Consider the following 21,454-nt stretch of genomic DNA (forward strand, 5'->3'; position numbering starts at 1 on the left):
TACATATATAGTGTTCCAAAAGCATAAACAGATGTTGGGGGAGGCTTAAGAATTTAGTAATTTGCTCTTTTAAAACTTTAGCTCTGTATAGATCTCTGTTTAGGAAAAATAAATATAGAGAGAAAGAAATAAGGCATCGGGTCTAAATTTGGAAGAGGCAGCTGGGTGGTATGGGCAGAACATTAAGGTGATGGTAGAGTTTCTTCTAAACACAGAGAACAGACTTAGAATTGTACATTTATACTCAGCAAAGGAATGAGAGCACAGCTGTTAACACTCAGATTTGAAACGCATTACTGCTCTGGGATTTACTTTTTACTGGACTTCGCAAATTGCTAAAACCAAGACTAATAACCATTCTCTTTGAGAATGCAGCCCTGTGAGAGTGGTGCTTCCCAACCTCTTCTGACCCCGGAGAAGTCCTTAACCCAGCAGTCAGCTTTTGGAAAAGGAGGATAAGAACATCCTTGGCACTGAGCACCGCACAGCAGATCAAGCGTTTAACTAGAAAATCAAGTCTTTTTGGCCAAATTCTTCCACCGATCTGAGTAAAACAGAAGAAAACAGTGGTACCGACCTCCTAGGGTCGTCGTGACAGCTGTAAGGCACACAACTCTGTGCCTGACACACAGCAGGCGTTCACTCAGTGTTCCCTCTGACTCGACTTTACATGCCTGGCCGCTCTATTTTAAAACTTTGCAAGACCATTCTTAGCATTTTCCAATGCTTCTGCAAGTGTGGACAATCCCAGCAACCAGAAGCTGCAAAATTCTCATTATCCTACGATGTTATATATCCCACATGACAGTCAGAGATTCATCATCAAGGAGAGCTTTAAGCAATGGAGATGCACACATCTCTCCAAACAAATCATCTAGAAAAATATCAAGCAACTGTCAAATAAGTGTTTTCTAAACTTCATCACATCTACCTCAAGCTTCTAAAGGGGAAAATTCCTTTTTCTCAAAGAAAATAGATTTGTTAAAGATAAGATCCCATCAAAAGTCTCCTATTTTAATTCCTAATAAAGAAAAGAAAAACGGTAAACTCTTCTTTGAAGTCATTCCATAAAACAAGGTAAGATACCTGAAACACACACAGTGAAATTTCTTTTGCATTTGCACAAGTTTCTTCTACTTATTTACCTAAGGAAATATTTTCTTCCATGGTCCATTAATATGTTTGAAAGGATGACAAAGGAAAAAAATAAATAAATGTATGAGTCGAAACAAGATGTATAACATGGAAATGCAAATATTTCACACTCTGTTGCAATACTGTGTACAGATGGAGGGTTTTTCTTCACTCTATTTCCTCCTCACTAACCAGATTTGGGGTGTAACATTTTCCATTCAAGATCCACAGTAATTTATCACCAGACTGTCAAGTCCTTCACGAGCCTGCCTACTATTACACATCCCAAAGAATTTTGGGGACATCTTATAAGCGGATGACAGAAGACCACGAGGAGCGTTGTACAGACAAGGAAACGCCTTAGACAGTCAGTCCTGCTTCTCAGAGCCTCTGTCCTCAGCTGCTCTCCAAACAGCACTTAACTTTTCTCCTTTTTGTAAATATTCATCTTAATTCACTAAAATAAATTATGAAAAACTGTGCATATATACTTTCAGCTTTTACAGTATTTACAACAGAAAAAAAAATAAAACCACCCAAATATACAAAAGCCGAAAAATGCTTAAATTATGGTATGCTATCTACAGCCATGCCGCCCTGAACACGCCCGATCCCGACTGATCTTGGAAGCTAAGCAGAGTCAGGCCTGGTTAGTACTTGGATGGGAGACCAGCTAGGAAGACCAGGTACTACAGGCATAAAAAATTTTTTAAAAATAAGGGATTGTAAGCTGACAAGGTCCTTGCAATCTGTGAGGTCAACCAAGTGTTGCCTCGCCTAAAACTAACTAACTAACTAAATAAATAAATAAATAAATAAATAAAAGATTAAATTATGGTATGCCAGCCCAAATCATGGTGAAAAAGACTATGGAAAATGGGAAAATCAGAGCTCCTCACATCTTGGCCACGAGGTCTGGATACACGGGCGAATTAACGCAGACAATGATCTACTGGCATTACATGACAACACATCGCGTGTTGTATTCAATGCCTTTTCTCTTAGCATGATGCACAGGTAAACTGCAGTGGACACGGGGCATGCAGGCAGCACGTCCTCCTGCCCCTGTACCTGTAGGTGACGCACTGCCTCAGGTGAGCGGTGTCTCTGATTTTTAGTGACTACACCGTGCTTTCGGCATAGCCTGGAAGCAGAAGTCAAGGGCATTCGTGTCTAGCAAGCATGTAGCCTTCTCCCCTTGGCCGGACCATCCATTCTGGTTTGGGAAATTAATCGTCTCACCATTCTGGAGTAACGCGATGGCGTGCTCTCCTGTTGGAACCACTCAGTGACCTTCCCCAGCCCTGTAAGTGCAGGCCTTAATTACTGGGCACTGAGAAGCAGCCGAACAGGTCAGACGGCTGCTGCATTACCGGGCTTCACGGGCCACCATCTGTGGACATACCCGGGCATGGCGTGAGCACTCCCTGGGGGCCTTTCCGCTCTACGGACCAAAAACTTCCTGGAAAAAGACTCACCTTCAAGAAGGAATTGGTATTTAGAAGCTTGAGTCAAGAAAAACTCTTTTAGGTTAAAGGAAGGCATAGTTACGAGTACGGCCTATCTCTCTGATTGTCCCCCAAAGAGCACCCCAAGAACCTGTTCTCCTGGGCCCTAGAGAGAGTAGGGCTATGAACAAAACTGACGACGTTTCTCTAAAAATCTCGGGAAGACACTGCAACTCAGTCGTGCTGTCTTAAGATCATGTGACAGGGGGAAGCCTAACTCTGGTTGCACCAAACCTGTCGCCCCGTCCCCACGGCTCCGAACGTCCTCAGGTGTTGAAAATTAGGAAACATGTAAGAAATATGTAAGATTTTCCTACATCACGGATGAACCGCAAAATTACAACCGCTCCCTGCCCCTGCCCACACGTAGTCCACCGTCACCTCAGGAGACACTGTGGCCCCTGGATGAGTGAGAAGCGGTGCACAGAACCCCACGGACGGGACAACCACGTAACTCGACGTGCACTTCGGGGGACCGCCAAGGAAACGAAGAGCACCGTCGGAATACGCCGGGACTGCCCCAGGGGCACCGGCGATCTGATCGCCCTGACTCTGAAGCTTGGGGGGGACCGCCTGTTTCTCTGACTTCGGCCTTCTGCTCTGATCGGTTTTCTATCCTGACGCGTGCTCTTGCTCTTTTAGATACATCTTCCATCACCCGAAGCAAAAACCCAGGTTTTCCCAGACATCTTGGTGAACTCTGCCAACACCGGCAAATCCTACCTAACGATCTTAAATACACATACACTCGACCATTCCCGCCTGCAGCCTTACTATCCAGAGCCTCAGGGGGACGTTTTCTAAAAGATGCAGGTTCTTAGCCACTCAAACCGCCCTACCTTAGAGAGCTGCCTCTCGTTTGTTCAGAAAAACAGTTATTAAGTACCAAGCACCCTTCTAGGTACTGGCTGATAATGCTTTTAACCCATTTCCTGTTTAGGAAGAAAAAAAAGTGTAGCTCGCGGCCTGTGTTAATTTAATTTTACATACACATGCTCTTTGAGGCTGTAAATCTGGCTGGTTTACAATGTGGAAATAAAATATAAAAACTGTTCTCGGAGTTATTTCTAAACAGACCTTGTCTCTAATCCTAACGTAACAGAAATGTATACATAAATCGGATTCATCAAATGATTCTTCGGCTAATGACTGTTCAAGAACGAAGTTAGCATCACACGTAGAAACGCTACGTTTTCTAGGATTTGACAATTTTAGCGATCAAGAATTACTATATTCTGTACATGGAAATACCACTAATAAAACCAGAATGCTAGAAATAGAAAGATGTCATTTGTTTCCAAAGACTATCGATATACTAGAGCCATGCGAAAATAATAACGAAAGGGAGATATTTCGTGGCAAACTTTGGGGTGAGGTTAGGACCGTAATCCGTAAGTTATCTCAGGGTAAACGCTGCAGCCACAGGTGCTGCCGGCGAGTATTATCGGGGCAAACAGAAAATGGGTTAAAAAGACAGGACTATCACGGAGATCTTACACTCGGTGAGGGAGACAGACAGTGAGGAGTGAGCACTGTGAGACGTCCTGGAGGAGATACTACCCCCCATCTGGGGTGGAGGGAGAGTCCACTTCAATAAGAGAGGTCGGGAAAGATGTGTCTGAGAAGGTGACATTTGATCTGACTGCAGGACGGGCACTGGCCAGTGTGACAAGCCCTTTTCATGGGCCAACGTTAATTTTGTTTCCAACTTTTCCTGTTTCCTCCCAGTTTGTGTAGACCACATGTATTAATAGCAGTCGAAGTGGTTTTCTCATGAAACAGAAATAAGAGAGACAAAAAGCAAAAGAGATTTCCATCGCAAGTGCAAGAAAACCATGGGGAGCAGAATAATCACTGTCAGTCAGCATCAGACGGCCGGGGTGCCTGAAATGAGCCCCTCCTGAGGCTGGCTTAATCATCAACAAGGTTGTCATGCTCCTCTAGCAGTCCCTGGCTTGGGGACCAGTAAAGGAAGTCTATACCCAGAGAAATGCAGTGGACCGACAGGCACTCGCTGGACTTAGCTGACCATGGTACTTTCTCAGGGCACCTGTGAGCTCACTTTTATGCTAACACCAGACTGAGAGGCAGTTGTCTGAACCCACAACATTCCCAGCATCATTCCTAGCCTCCATCGGCTGCCGGTCCCACTGACCAATTCATTCTTGTGGTTAGGTTACTCCTAGTGTTCAATATTTATTCTCCTGGTCGGCAGTTTTACACTGAGATTTCTTATTCCGCTGTTCTGGACTAATTAGAATAATCAAAGCCTGTCTCTTACAAATATGAGCCACAAGTTGTTAAGTCAGCCTCAAGCTGATTAGGGTGCTTAGCGTAAGTTTTTTTCATGGTCCTCTTTTTTTTCCAAACTCCGGGTCAGGATTGCTGCGCGCCTCTCAACTTTATGCAACATGTGATTTTTGGAAATGTAACAAAAAGAAAGTCTGAATAGGCTTTTTTTAGACAGGGCAGAGCAAGAGCCAAAGGAAATGGAATAATGAAGCCTGTTCGGCTATTCAGGCCAGGTTTGTTACCATGTCCAAATGTGGCTTTTGCCTTTTATAGTCTTTAGATCATATCATTGACTCATGTTCCATAAGAACTGATTTGATTTATCCATTATAGCCTATTCCAATCCCCACTTCCTTTCTTACTCACTCTTTCTGTGAACCTTTTGCCCAAATCCAGTTTGTTATAATGGCATATTTGATTGGACCACTGTTCACAGATAATTTACCCAATCGTCCTTTGTTAACTCTCTTTTGATTGCTTTCAGATGTTTTCTCCTACTTGTCAAGATAGGTAATCCATTTTTCATCCTCATCTACATATTAAAATCTGATTTGCCATGTTATTTGGATCCTCAGTAGAGTGTTTTTTTTTTTTTTTTCAGGTAGTCTTACCACTTGATATCCAGGTAATGCCCAATAATAATAGCAAACTCTTAAAAGGCACTTACTATATTCTGGGCATTGTTCTAAGTACGTTATATTTATTAATTCATCAAATCCCAACAACCCTAAGAAGTAGGTCAAGTATTAGTATAACACTAGTATAGAAGATAAACAATGTACTTTCCAGAAAGGAGAACTCCAAGATCAGGAAGACCAAGTGGATAGCTTTGAGCCAGAATGTCTCAAGAACAAAACGGAAAAAAATTCTGGCATCAGAGACAGTTCAACCATTAAGACGACTAGTTCTTTTGATTTTTCAATAGCTTTCTGTACTTTAAAATAAAAGCAATGTTCACTCTTAATCAGTAGGCTTACATTTAGCCTAAATTACCATCTTTTAATTAAAATTGTTAGCATACCTAAAATAGTCACGGAGATGTAAAAGCACAACATAGGAATATAGTCAACAACATTGTAATAACTATGTGTGGTATCAGGTGGAGGGAGCAACTTGTAAGTTATATAAATGCCTAATCACCGTGTCGTACACTCGAAATTGATATAATAGTGAATATCAACTGTAACTGAAAAATTAAAAAAGAAAAAAGAAGTGTGAACACGTCTTCCTTAAAATTCTAGTGACTTCAGTCGCGAGAAGTTTTTATATCACTATTTCAATGGCACACTAGCGTTATTTTACAGAAGAAACACACACAAAAGGCAAAAGCCGTATTACAGTGGCTAAGATGGACGTAAGTAAACACGCCCTGCCTCTCAATTCAAATCCCCTCCTGAGATGGTGCTGGGGTACAGATATATTCCAGGATTGACGTCCCCTATATTTAGTAGCAGTACTCATAAGCACTGTTAAAAATAAGGCGGCAGGCCAACATGTAGTCAGTTATGCTGAGTCTGTCACCAAACCGAGACTTAACTTAATTACAGTTTTGGCTCCCCAGAAATGGAGTCTTAAGCCAGTCAATCAGGAAGTGCCTGTTCAGCATTAGTTAGATAATCTGCCAGACAAACCCCTGCAATCCCCTCTAAGGAAAATAACCTTGTGATAACCAATCCGCTTTTTAGCCTAGAACGACTTCCTTGCTCCTGTCTCCTTCTGCCTATAAAGTCTCTTGCCTTTTATGGCTCTTAAGAGTTCCTTTCTATCTTCTATATTTGATGGTGCCTGATTTATATGTAAAGCCAATCACATCTTTAAATTTTACTCAGTTGAATTTTTTTTGGATAGCACTTACTAAATTACACTTCATTTGTGGGTGATAAGGACCAGACGTGATATTCCCTGAGCAAATATTGTACTTATTCCTCAAAACCACCCCAGGAAAACTGTGTGAGTTGTGAGAATCACTGATTCCAGTCTTAGATCCCCATAAGACTCTCACTCGTTTTCATTATAACCGAGCTCACATGTTCAAATGCGGAAGCAAGAACGAAGTCACAGAACCTGCAGTCCTTTCATGGAAGTCCCTCTGCCCTCTGCGCTCAGCCAAAGTTCTCCCTGAGGATACTGGCTTCTGCTGGAGACCCCTCCCCACCAGCCTTCCTGCTTAGAACACTCAGAAACCTGAGGGATGTGACTTACTTGCGAAGACATAGCAAAGCTCGAAAGCAAGAAAGGGAAAGTTCTGGCAGAAAGGCGAGGAAGTAAACTGCAGAGAGAGGGCAGAAAATCATCCGGACGGATTGCAAATAACGAGGCACAGGAGGGGTGGCCTTGGGCAAGCACCGAGCACCTGGCGCTTCCGTTGGGATTAGTGACTGCACTTAGAGCAGGGCCTGGCCCAACGTAAGCAATGAGAAAAAATAATCAACAAAAACTGCATTTCGAATGGAGCCAGGAGCAGAAGCTGACCCCCCAGGAAGAGACCTACCTCGTGACCGCCAACAGGCAGCGGTGCCGCCTGACGACCTCAGCGGAAGATGAGGAAAGGCTCCTTCTGGCCCAGAACAGCTCAGCCAATGGGAGCCCGCCAAAACCAGCCAATGAGAAGCCACCACACTTAGTACCTTCGGCTTCCTCCAATGAAAACTACGTTTACAACAGCCCCTCCCAAGTCCATAAAAGAGCGTTTCCTTCTTATTTCTCTGGCGTTGGGGATGGTGTGCTCTTAGACTGAATGGCCCAAATTGTAAATCTTTTGTTGTTCCTGAATAAACCCATTTTTCTGGGGAGATGACCGACTGTCTATTTGTTTAAAGTCAACAGTTATTTCCTGCTATTACTTAAGCAGGAAGAAAATTTAGCCTAGAAGGAAGAAGACTGCTTAAAGCAACGATGAGTTTAAAACAACTTAAGGCGAAGAATCTAACTAAATAAGAAGTCAGCTCAAAAATAAAGATAACTCATTTCTGAGATTACAAAGGTGGGACTGAAACAGTAGATAACAATGGACGATGATAAGCCAACTTAAAAAAGAAGTTGAAGCATTTCTAAGGTCACTGTCATGTTGAGGAGTAGAAAAAGGATACTTATTAACTTTAGACATTGTTAGAAAAATTAAAATTAGAGCCATATAGGATATATATTTTTAATATATATTTTAATTATATAACATATTTTTGAATGGATCAACAAATCGTAATAACCATACAGGGGAATACTGCTCAATAACAAAATGGAATGAACTCTTGATATGTACAGCATAGAGAAATCTGAAAATGATTCTGCTAACTAAAATCAATTATTCAAAAAAGTACACACACCGTGTGACTCCACTGATATAAAGTTTTAAAAAATGCAAACTATTCTGAAAGCAGATCAGAGGGTGCCCGTGGGTGAGGAGTCAGAGAGGAGGGATTGTCATAGGAGATGGTATAGTCGGTGAGTACAGCAATGGTTTCACAAGTGTATAAATCAAATGAAATTGAGAACTAAATGCATGCAGTGTATTGTATGTTAATTATACTTCAATAAAACTTGTTTAAAAAACAGTTTGGTGTTGGTGACGAATTGATAAAAGGAGAGTGAATAAGAATAGAGGGCCAAGAAACTGACCTGTGTATATATGAAGATGGCATTACTAACCAGTGGAGAACTGATGAGCCAACCTATAAATAGTATTTGAGCAGTTGCCTTTTCACATTGAGAAGTTAAATTAGATGCATACCCCACAAATCAATACCAGACTGATCTAAAACCAAATATGGAAAAAAGCAAAATGGCTTAAAATTATTAATATACAGTATAAGAAAATATACTTATGACACTGAGGTAGATAAGGATCTCTTAAATAAGATGCAAAAAGCATAAATAATAAAAGAATATCAATGTTTGACTTCATCAAATATACTCGATTTTTCAAAAGATACTATAAACAGAATTAAAAGAGAAGTCAGAGGCTGGGGAAAGGTCTATGCCCTCAGAACAAAGGATTACTATCCAAAAATATACTTTTAAAAAACTGACAATAACTAGGCAATCCTCAGAGGGAGGAAACCAAACAGTGAACAAACAAATAAAAAAAAAGCTCAACTCCACTGGTAGGGAAGTGCAAAATGAAAATAATGCTTCTCACTCATCAGACCAGCAAAGATTTAAGATGAGAAAATTCCGAGAGTTGAGAAGGATATGGAGAAATGATTCTCATACAATCCCAGGGGTAAATTTTGAACAATTGCTTTAAAGAGTAGGTTGTCACTCTCCAATAAAATTGAAAATATGTTTATCTTCCAACCCAGCGATTTTATGTGGTGGAGAGGAAAAGGGGAGAGTAGCGAGAGTCTGGTAAGTTTGCACTATTTGTGTTCCCTGAAAGATCTAGACTGCCTTCACGAGTTCCAAATTTTAAGTAACTCATTTCCCCACCACGCTGAGAAAGGAGATGGGGCCAGAGCTGGGGGGCTCAGAAAATAAGAAAGAAAAGGCCATTGTGTTACAGCTCTGACTGCTACGATTTGCTTATCTACATTGCCTCTTCGGAATCTCAACACAGACGGTCCTCTCTTCCTGCCACACTCTGCCCTTCTGTGTGACTAGGCTCATTTCATCACATGTTTGTAACTGTGGTCACCACACTGCTCAGCCCTGACAGACGATAATGAGTCTTAGAGTCTTAGCACAAGATATTAGCAACAGGCCTTGGCATCATGTCTGACTGGGTAGAACTAGGGGAGTTTTCATTCTCACCAGCAGAACTAAATAGCCTTTCCACAAGAAAATAAACAATCCAACTTCTTCCATTTGTAAAAAAACAGCAAAGACAATTTTATCAGTCTGTGGTATCAAGCTTGCTGGTCTCATGTGAAAATGACCTCACCGACCCGCCCTTGTTGCAGCCGAAAGTTGGAGATGCTCCCTAGTCAGGGAGCTGGGCTGGTGCCAGCATACCCTCACTCGTCACCCCGTGGCCCTTGGAGAGTCTTATGTGGGTGTGGGATGGAGCATAGTCCACAGCCACACAGAGGTGGAGCCCACAGCATTGACCTCACCCGTGCCCTGCCAGGGCCCACAGAGCTAACCAGCCCCAGCTCATTATTCCAAGGAGAGGGACATCAACCCTTTCATCATTCTATAATTTACAATGCAAAATTACGAATGTCCATGTGCACCCATCATTGTCAAAAGGATTGTCTTTAAATGTTTGTTTCATATTTATTTATTGAGGCCAACATTTATTGATCGATTTTCTATCGCTGAAAGTGTAAAGAATCCTGTGCCTCATAATGATGTTTTGGTCAAAGACAGATCATACATACGATGGTGGTCCCATAATATTGTAATAAATTATAAGCAAAAAGTTTGTTTTCAACGTTGAAAGAAAAGGCTGAACCCAACGATGACGATGAATGTACTTCCAGCTCTAGGTGGGTTAAACAGACGAGGCTCAGCATTCTGTGCACCTGCCCTGTGGTCACCCTCTGCTGGGCCCTAGGATTGGTGAAAGAGCTAGAGGAGTGGGCAGAGCAGAAGGGGAGGGCAGCCTGGGAGCCTAAGAGCCTGCTCCTGTCTGCCCCTGTATACACCTGTGCATGTACACATGCGCATGCACACACACGCGCACGCACACACACACACACTTTATCTTTTATACTGCATTTTTACTGTGCCTTTTCTATGTTTAGATACACGAATATTGTCTGTGGTGATACAAATTTCCTACAGCAGTCAGTGAAGTAACATGCCATGCAGGTTGGTAGCCCAGGAGCACTAGGCCATGCCACAGAGCCTAGGTGTGTAGTGGGCTGGACCATCGAGGTTTGCATGAGTGCACTCTGTGATGTTCACACAATGACAAAATCACCTAAGGATGCGTTTCTCCAAACATATCCACATTGGTAAGTGATATATGACTGTATATAATAAACGGGTTCATTACTAATTCATTTCCGCAGTCAGTGTTTGGGGGGAAAATAAATTTGCAAGTTCTTCACTTGTCTGTGGTTTTTTTTCTCTACCCAGTTTTCCTTTGGGACTTTGAGGAGTAGATGATTCCAGAAGGCAAACAAAAGGGTTTCAATGTAGGGTAACATAACTGATTTCCAGTAAATAGAATAATGCGTGCATCGGTTTTCACTGGACTTGACTTTCAGCTGATAACCTCTAACGCAAGCACTATCACAAAAACACAGTGACAATGGTGTCACCAAGGGTGTTGCTTCACTCCCACACCATCACTTCATTTCAGGACACTGTCCACCCTGGGGGAGCAGGACCAGTATGTCTCCAATTATAGAAGAACTCAAGTGTCCTTAGAATGACCCATATTTCTCATTTATTCCAGCGATGATGCAGTGCCCTCTGTGAATCAGATGCCTGCCAGGCTGATCTGGTCATAATCCAACTCTTATTTAATCTGCACCCTTCACCATTGTCAGCTCAGACCCGAGCATGAGCAGGCAGGGATGCCAGCATGAGGCCTCCAGGAGTCTCTGGGTTACCATGTACAAATTTAAAAGGGTCCTGCTGTGGTAGACAAGGCTCAGGGCTGGACCACAGCCCCGATTTTATTTTACCTAAATATGTCAGTTTAAAAGCAGACAATCCTTTCCCAATATTCTCTAATTTTAGAGTTAACTCTACAGGATGCCAGTTAATGAGATATTGACTAAAGGAATCAATTTAAACTTAATCAGTACAACTATACTGAAAGAGCATTTGCCCCAGCAGAGCCGGCGAGAAAAAATACAATTTGAAGTAGATCGAGAAGGAAAATGCAACAGCCTTAGAGTGAAGACTGATAACAACAAAATATATATGTACCGTGAACTCCTAAGTGGCTTGAGTAATGGAGGAAAAGATCACAGACTAATCCAAATTAGTCACGCCATGCTACAAAAGGATTACTATAACAAGTAACTATTTAAAATTGAATTCTTCACCAAAATTAATTCAAAACAGACTATAGACCTAAATGTAAAGTGCAAAACTAAAAAGTTTCTAGAAGAAAATACGGCATAAAATCTATGTGACATTAGATTTGGCAATGACTCTTTAGATAACACCAAAAAGTATAATCTATAAAATAAAAATTGATAAATTGGACTTCATTTAAATTTTAAAAACTCCAGCTCCGGGAAAAGACACTGTTAGGAGAATGAAAAAACAAGCCACAGAAGGTGAGAAAATATTTGCAAAGCATATATCTGATAAGGAACTTGAACCCAAAATAAATAACTTCTAAAACTCAAAAATAAGAAAACAAACAAATCCATTAAAAACTGTGAAAAAAATCTGAACAGCCACTTCACCAGAGTAGATACAGAAATGGTAAATAAGCGTAGGAAAAGATGCTCAACACCATTCATAATTAGGAAACCGATAATTAAATCAACAGTGAGATACCCACTATATACTTATTCAGAATGGCCAAATTCCAAAACACCGACAACACCAGATGCTGACAAGGATGTGGAGCAACAGGAACTCTCATTCGCTGCTGCTGGAAATGCAGAATGGTGCAGACACTTGGAAGACAGTTCGGCAGTGTCTTACGAAGACAAACATAGTCTTACCATATGACCCAGGAACACACTCTCAGGTTGTTCACCAACTGACTTGAAAATTTGTGCCTAGACAAACGCCTGCACGTGAATGATCACAGATGTGTTACGCCACCAAGATGCTCTTTAACAGGTGGATGGATCCACAAACTTCGGCACATCTGTACGGTAGACTATATTATCCAGTGATTTTTAAAGAATGAGATCTCAAGCCCTCGCAAAAAAACACCGAGAGCCATCCGCTGTTCGAGGTCCACGGCACCTCTGCGGGTGTCATATACCCAGGGATCCCTTTGAAGGAGACCTCAGGTGGGCTTCCTGTCAGCATGTTTCACTTCCAGTTCCTGGAAACACACACCCTGGCCCTGCCGTCGAGCACACCCCTCACTCTGCACCGACTCACAAGCCAGAGCAACGGCAATAAGTATCTGCTGCTTCGAGCCACCCAGCGTGTGGTATTTCGTTACGGCAGCCCAGGAAACGAATTCGCCCCCTCCGTCACCTGCTCTGAGGTGGGGACATTCGTCCCGCCCTTTCCCGAATGAGGGGGGAATGCCGCAGCACTCCTACCGCTCTCTTCAGAAAATTCCTCTTCATCATCACTTATACCTCACTTCTCGTCGAGGCTGGAGGTGGGCGATGCTTCCAGAACTGATCTGGGACCAGTCCCCTTCAAGTCCCACAGGAGCGGTTCCCACCCCACCTCACAACGTGGGAGCACTCGGCACCCGGGTTTTGTTTTTGGCTTTAGGGCCATTGATGAAACCGAAACTTAAAAAGTCCCCTTGTAACATCCCACTGCATATCATCTTCAATGCAGCCCGTCTCATTAGCTGAATTTCTTCATTGCTTCTTAATTTAAACAGTGTGTTCAGGTCAGAGCAATCCCCGGCCTATGGCCGTAAATACAGCCAACTTATGGACAACTGGTGGGGCCACATAACCCCACCAGTACCTTCAGCCCCACCCTGCAACGCATTCTAGAGCAAGGCAGGAGGAACGAAGCTCCAATGCCATAGCCCATCCATTTCGCAGGAAGGCGCTTTCTTGTTCAGTATCCTCGGGTTTCTGAAATCAACCGAGTGCTCCCATCTGAGGTGTCCCATGCTCCACCACCTTCTTTCCCCTGCACTTTCAAGGACAAAAATCCCTCGCCCTAACTCTGCTTTCTCCCAACCACAGTGACTAGGTTCTTGTCTCGGAACTCAGCCCCATGAGATTAAGTTTGCAACATCTCTGCCCAAAGCCTCCACTTGCCCTTGGAAGAGAAAGCCTGAGGGTTGGACTGGGTTTGTGCCTTTTGCTAAGGAGTAATATTCATGTCTTACCTGTCTTCTCTCCCGTCCCGCCCCATCCCGCGGCAAATATTCTGGACAACTCTCCTCGAGCATTGCAGCAATGAACTTTGATGGATGGTGCCTGCCCCAGGGAGGGCTCCAACTGATCTACACCAAGCAATTGTAATCCAACCCTCTTAGCAGAGCTTAGTTTAGGAACCCAGGCGTAAGCCCATCGGCAAACAGACTGGTTCAGAAACAGGCACGTGGTTCAGTGTAAACCAAAACAATGCGAGAAATTTGGGGTTCTGGGTTTTTCACTTTTTGGAGAACCCAAGACACTCCTCTCTGCTGCTAGAGGTGAACAGAGAAGCCCTGACCGAGTGGCAGCCAAACCACAACTACCCAGAAGACAAGCCTTTGCATGAAGCTGGTATTGCGGATGTTGGATCAGACAGACAGAAAACACCTGGACCCTTGCAGACCACACTGAGCTACCCAATCCATCAGCCCCGAAGTCCTCCGCATCCTTGGACTTCTGCTACATGAGCCCTTTGATGCCCTCATTAGTTAGGCCAGTGTGAGTTGCGACTCTCTCAGCAACTAAACCATCCTAACTGATCCATTCTTAATTGGGACCAAACTTCAGTCTCATGGCTCAACACACTTGTCACTAAATGTTCAGCTGAGTGTATGTGTTTGTCTATACACCCGTATAAACACCTTGAAAAATGTAAAATGCAAATCAAAACTTCTAACATGATGTTTACATTTATACTTGCATACTCTGCAATATGCCAACAGATTAAATAGTGACGTACAAAATAAATATTGTATAACTGTAAGTACACACACATAAATACAGCCAACAGTGTGATCTTAACTAAGAGGGAAAAAATCAGTGTTTGGGGGATATAATGACTATTTATCAAAATGACTGTAATGGAATCTCTCTATGACAGTGAAGCTTAAATGCTTTGGAGTAAAGTTTTAGGATAAGACTTTAAAAGCCATCCTCATAACCATTAGGAGCTTAATAAAAATAGTGAGCGAAATTTACAGTAAACAGGTCTGACACCGAGGATATCACACTGGCAAACATACCACATGAGTAAATACGTCTGTCAGCTATGATACACCGTAGCCAGGCCGACACAAAGCCAAACATCTGGCTGAAAACTAAAACTTATCAAATAATAACGGCGTCTTCGAATAGTCATGGATTTGGAATACAAAATAGAAATTCACATTTCATGTTAAAGTTTTTATTTCATGGTCTAACTACAATACAGTTTTTGTCTTTATCAAGGTCAGAATTAAATTAAAAACTAAATATTAACATTTGTGTATTTTACTAATTAATATCTAATATATTTTATTTATAAGCCACTAGAATTGCTGATTAAACAAAACTAGAAAATAAAACACGAAATCGAATTTGAAATTTTGTTAATATGGTCATCTAAATATGGAAGCTCTCATATATTTTCAAGATGTAAATTCCACATTAATCTTACAGCTTGATTTTGAAACAAATCTATTTCAAATGTTCACAGATGTTAGAGTTCAAAAACTCAAATTTAAGACAAATACATTCTCTGGCAATAGTAAAGTATATACTGTATATTTGAAGAATTCATAAAGCACTTTAGAAACATTAGTATAAAGTCAAGAAAAAAAAATAATGACATTTTAACTGAAGTTTGCCTCATGGCAATCACTGAAGACTGAAAACAGATCATTAACCTGTTTATTATAATCTAAACAAACATTGGTAAGTTTTAGATAAACTATTTAATAGTCTAGAATATAACAAAATGGTAAACACCATAACCAAAGAAAATTTTTAAATATTTGACTTAAATGGAAAATAAAAAGCAATAATCTTGGCATTTCCCCAACACATGCATTCTCAAATTCTTGTATTTATTTACCAGAACTACATAGTATCTTTCATCTAAAGTTCAACTTAATGCTAAAATTTTTGAAAATAACCAGAGGCAAACACACAGCCTGATTCTCCTCAAAGATCTCTAGAAGAGATTACATACCCATCACAGTTTAAAAGAAAAGATTACATTTAAAGAATAATTCTTCTGTCTCTAACACACATCTAACATACGCACACACACACGAATTAAAAATATCAAATTGATTATCTGGGTCTGAATGAAAAGGCAGTAAGTAACTATTTATCCTAATGTTTTTAAGCTACGGTCCTTTGATATATTTTTGGATACTCTCAAGTTTTTCTACACAAATTAGTAAATTGGTTTTTTTCATTTCAGTTGTAATGTAAAAAAAAAAAATCTTAATATAAATGCTTCCTGGGCCAGTTGGAAGTCTGCTTTATGTCTGAGGACAGCGAGACGATTTTGTTTGCAGTGTGTTTATTGATTACATGGTCATCGGGTAACTGCGCTTTAAGTCTGGTGAGCTAAGCAGAAATGAACTTAGATTAAACGAGGCCTTTTTAACCCAGTAAAGGTAAAAGGTGTATTGCCTTGCAGATGGCAAGAGGAATACATATATTTTGCAATTGTTTGAGTGGAGGATAATGTTAGGAGACTTGGACAGCCCCGGGGGATCGTGTGGAAGCCTGCCAAGAAAAACACAGAAGCCGGGGAGCGAGAGGTCCACCTGAGCAGGTGAGGTTCGGTTTCACTGCCGCCGTCAACTTGGATCATGTCTCACGCCTGTGTTTGCACGAAAGGACTTTACGGTTCTACCAGATCTATAAAATCAGAGTTCGTAGGTAGGTTTGTATTTTTACACATTCATATTAAATATAACAAAAACCACTTACGTTAAAAAAAAAAATTCAACTGAGTCTCCTGAATTCTTTCATTTACACCACACACAATGGGTTTTCTGAGGAATCTTACCATGCCTCTAAAGTTTTCTTTTCTGATTTTCCAACAAATTGGCAGAGCGGGATCCTTTCAGACAATTGCTAAATCCTGGCAAAAGCTGCGCCCCAGGGCCCACTTCTGACTGGCATAAAATTCATCTCGCGATGTATTCTTAAATAGATTTTTATCTAATAATATTGCCTATAGCTCTCTGAACAGAGGTTTCATAATACGTGGCTCCAGCAGCATGCAGTAAAGAAAGTAGAAATTTTCACACCAATTCAATGTGTTCAATCATCCAACCAATATTTATCAAGCATCCAGGACAGTGTAGTGGGTTCTGAGGCCACAACACTGATTTTTAAAACAAAGATCAGATCTACGGCCATGCCACCCTGAACAAGCCCAATCCCGTCTGATCTTGGAAGCTAAGCAGAGTTGGGCCTGCTTAGTACTTGGATGGGAGACCACTTAGGAAGACCAAGTGCTGTAGGTGTAAAAAAATAAAACAACAAGGAATTGTAAATTGACAAGGTCCTTGCAATCTGTGAGGTCAACCAAGGGTTACCTTGCCTAAAAACAAACAAACAAAGATCAGGTAATCCGCCAATGGCCACACAGGTAGCAAGAAAAAGAGCCAGGATTAGAGCAGAATTCAAACAAGAAAAATTGTGTCCCCAGAGCCCACAATCTCAACCTGTGTCGCACACTGCTCACCTGTTCAATAAATGGTGGTCCACACAAGACCAAAAGAAAGCAGGGCACGTGGGCAGCAATCGATAGGCTGCCTGGTCCAAGCGTGATGTTGTAGGGGAACTAGCGAACTCTAGAGAGCAGATGGACTGCATCCCCTTTGTCATAACCATAATCATAACAGGAGGAGGAAGCAGAAATATTGGTCAGCAGAGAGTTCGAGATTATACTCTGACAACCATCTGAAGTGCAAATTACATACTGCAAATTACAGGCCTGTTCACACCTCTTCAGATCAGCTGGGTTGAGTTGGGGTTTGTAGAAGAAACTAGAATCTGCGTAAACAGAAGGCCACATACTCCGGGGGATAGGAGGAGGCAGGGCCATTGTCTTCTCCAGAGGACAGTTCTAGGTCCACTTCAACACAGAGACAAATGGACCCTTGAAGTCCAAGTCGTAGGCCATAAAGGATACCCACAATAATTCCCATCAGGCAAGTGTCTTTAAAGGACTCTTACTCACCAAATGTTATTTATTAGCCATTTGAAAAAAAAAAAAAAATCTTAGTGAAGGACCAACCAGCAATGTCTCAAAACATTTTAACTTTCAAGAAGCTTAAATGAATTGAACTATGTAATGTGGTTAGCAATGAGCCTTTAAAATGACAGTCTAGGTTTTCAAAGAGCATATCTTTTATTATGCTCTCTGATGATAAATAATTAGATGTCTATCAAGACAGCTCCATAGTAAAACCACGTCATCAGTATATGGGATAATGCTTTCTATTCTATTTTCCACAACTAAGGACATCTGCCCTCTAGACTGAGAAAAATGCTAGACTAACATGTGACAAGAATCTAACTATGGGAAAGACCTATCCCCTTTCTTAAACTGACCATGCGCTAGGTGTCAAGCCCTGTGATAAGTTTTAGAAACATGAAATGAATAAAGACATGATTCTCACCCTGGAAAAACTAAAGCTTCATGGAGAGAACAGATCTAGAAGTGAATTGTTACAACATAAACCACTAAGTACCAGACAGAGAAGCGCACAGGGAATGTACACAAAAGGACCAGTATGGCCTGAAGTGTCGACAACAGGCACTATTACACTCAGCCTTAAAGAGGAAGTGGCTTTTCCCAGGAAGAAAAAGAGACGAAAGGAACAAATGAAGTACCTAAAGAAATAAGAATTATAACCTATACCAATCTGATTACTTTCTGGTGGGAAGAAAGAAACTCCTTGGTTGGAAGTAGAGGAAGTAAAATCAATATGTGACATCAGGATTGGCACCCACACGCCCTTTTTTCCTCAACTACGATTGATTGGAAAAAAAGAAAATGAAACGAGCTCTTGCCTAAAGGCAACGATTTTATATATGTATGTATGTATTTTTGGATGCTTAAGAAACAGGAGCACCCATCATGGTGAATTGAAATCGGCAGACCGCAGAAACCTCCCGCGGTCTCTTGTGGAAACCTTTACGAGAGTGCTGGCCGGACCTTCCGACTACCTACGCGATGGCAGCGTCTGAGGCAGAAACGTGTAGAAACACTGCCACCTACTGGTTTTAGAGCAAATGTATTTAGGGTCATAGAAAAAAAAAAAAGGCAGTCCTGCGGTTTCCTCCTGAGGGGGAAGAAGAGGGCTTTCCCTGGGATGGACCTTTAAAGTCTGCTGGAGAGCGTGGGAAACAGGTCCTCGAACCTTGACGCTGCACACAAGTGCAATCTGGGACAAAGAGCAGCGGGCGGATGGATGGCTCTGAGCTTCAGAGCAGCCCGGGGCGCACTCTGGAAGGAGTTTGAGAGGAAGGCGTAAATTCAGGGGGCACGATAAAGGTGCAATAAATGTCCAGTTCCCACCCCACCCCTAGAAGCCTTGGAGAAGACGACTCCTCCAAGACATGGAAGAAATGGGAAGACTGGCCCCAAGCGTAAGACACCTGCCAGGAGCCCAGAGGAGACAGCTAGTGCCGTCTCAGCCCGTTCGCAGGGCAGCTCTGTGGGATTTACGCAGATGCCACTCCGCACCAGGGCGGGAGACGTTTGGGGCAGGGCTGCAGCCCAGCTCTTACCCTCCTAGTCTGACAGCCTTGGAGGGCACAGCCTGCCAGCCATGTGCAGAGATGCGGGTTCCCGGTAAGTCTCCCTAAGCTGGTGGTAAACATTTGACCATCTACAAGTCATTTGTTGTTAATTTGTTAACTCCATTTCTACAAAACTAAACGTACTCTCTCTATATGATCCAGCAATCACTAACCTTGGTATTTACTGAAATTAGTTAAAATGTATGTCCACAGAAAAACCTGCATGAAGATGTTTACAGCCGTTTTAATCATAATTGCCAAAACGTGAAGATATCAAATGTCCAGACAATGGAATGTTATTCAATGCTAAAGAAATGAGCTATCGAGCCATGAAAATACATGGAGGAAACTGAAATGCATACTACTAAGTGAAAGAAGCCAATCTGACATACCATATGATTCCCACTACATGGCATTCTGGAAAAGATAAAACTCTGGAGGCAATAGAAGGGTCAGTGGTGGCCAGAGGTTGGGGGAGAGGGATGGAGAGGTGGAGCACAGAGGGGTTTGGAGCTTAGCGAATCTGCTCTATACTCAACCCTGGCAGCGCATTCGAGTCCCCTTAGGGAAACTTTGCACAGGAAATGATGACCGGGTCTGGGCACGGGTGTATTTCAAGTTTCCCAGGTGACTGTAGTGCGCATCCAGGGTTGAAAACTATGATCAGAGCCCAGTGATGGAGAGGGACCGGCCCAGAGGAGCGTGGACTGGAGCAGCTGCACATGCAGCACTTTGCCCCTGTGCAGCGCTGCTTGCCGTGGTACCTGCTGCCTTGCCACTCAGCGCCTGGGGCCGTGATGGCCTCTGCCCACCGAGGGTCCGGGCTTCCCTCGCAGAGTGTGGAGATGTTGTGGGAGGTGGCCACCCTACCAGGCCCTGCTTTCCCTAGCCCCCCCTTACATCTCGTTGGAGCCACAGGGTGAGCTCCGTACTGTGACCAGAGGTGCTTAGGAAGTGGGTAAGCAGAAGGTGTCCCTTCCGCTGGCTTGCTGGGCATGAGCGCTACGATTCTGGAAGCCATTTGTTGAAGGTGGCACAGACGTGGAAGAGAAGAGGTCTGTGTCCTAGAATCGCTGCTTCGAGGAGAGCTGTGTGATCGAGATCAGCAGGTTATGGGAGCAAGGAGTCGCATTTAATGAGCTAAGTCATGGAAACGCTGGTTTAAACAAAGGAAAGCACTTAATAGTCTTAAGTGATAAAGAGAGGAACCAACTGTCTCAAAATTCTAGTCTTGAAAATTTTAAGAGAAGAGCTTTGAACAGCCCATCCGAGACCACGGAGTATCTCCAGAGGGATGAGTTTGTGAAGCACTGTGACACACAGCTACACACGTCCACCACCGTCGTGGGGCAGGTCCCCGAAGGTGGCCGTGTGACCGGCGGAGGGGAGAGGAGAGAGCACTGTGAGTATAGTGCTGTACGAGTTTGTCTCTGAAGGGGCTGCGATGTAAGAGCCCTTTCCCAGAAGATCTAAGCCGGTCCATGAACGAGAAGGGGGCGCGGCTGACAGAGAAAGGCCTGGAGAAGGGGTATCACTCTGTGGGGGAAGGGCGGGAAGGCCCGGAGTGAGAAAATGGGTCAAACTACACACTGTGCGTAAACCAGATGTCCCATTTTGTCTGAAAGTTCTCACCTTCAAACAAACAAACAAACAAACAAACAAAATCCCAATTGACAATTTGGTGGCTCAGTGTCAAAAACAGGGACCATTCACTTTTGGCTCATCCCAGGCGCTCTCACAGAAAGCCTTCACCAAACCGAAATAGGCCTTTTAAAAAAAGTTGTTTCCATCAACATTTGTATGCTTCAGTACTAGGAAGGAAAGGAAAGGATGCATTTAAAACACGTACCAGGAAGTAAACCTAAGCAACGGTGGAACGACTTTATTAAATCCGGGAATTTCAGCTTTTTCCCAAATGAAGCTTTTTCCCCGACTTGTAACGGCATTCTTTCAGAATGTCTCACACGGTCGTGCAAAGAACTCCAAGGTGGGCAGAGGATCCCACAACAGGCCAGTGCTGGCTGAATCCGCCCCTGGATCCGTGTCCTC

At 42.7% G+C, this 21,454-nt stretch overlaps 2 pseudogenes; both read left to right on the top strand.

Moving 5' to 3' along the window:
* Positions 1 to 1,713: 1,713 nt before the first annotated feature.
* Positions 1,714 to 1,832, top strand: LOC118605068 (annotated as a pseudogene).
* A 15,167-nt stretch (positions 1,833 to 16,999) lies between these two features.
* Positions 17,000 to 17,118, top strand: LOC118605606 (annotated as a pseudogene).
* Positions 17,119 to 21,454: the final 4,336 nt, after the last annotated feature.

Source organism: Rousettus aegyptiacus, unplaced genomic scaffold (genome assembly GCF_014176215.1).
Source record: "Rousettus aegyptiacus isolate mRouAeg1 unplaced genomic scaffold, mRouAeg1.p scaffold_m13_p_1, whole genome shotgun sequence".
NCBI classification, from domain to species: domain Eukaryota; kingdom Metazoa; phylum Chordata; class Mammalia; order Chiroptera; family Pteropodidae; genus Rousettus; species Rousettus aegyptiacus.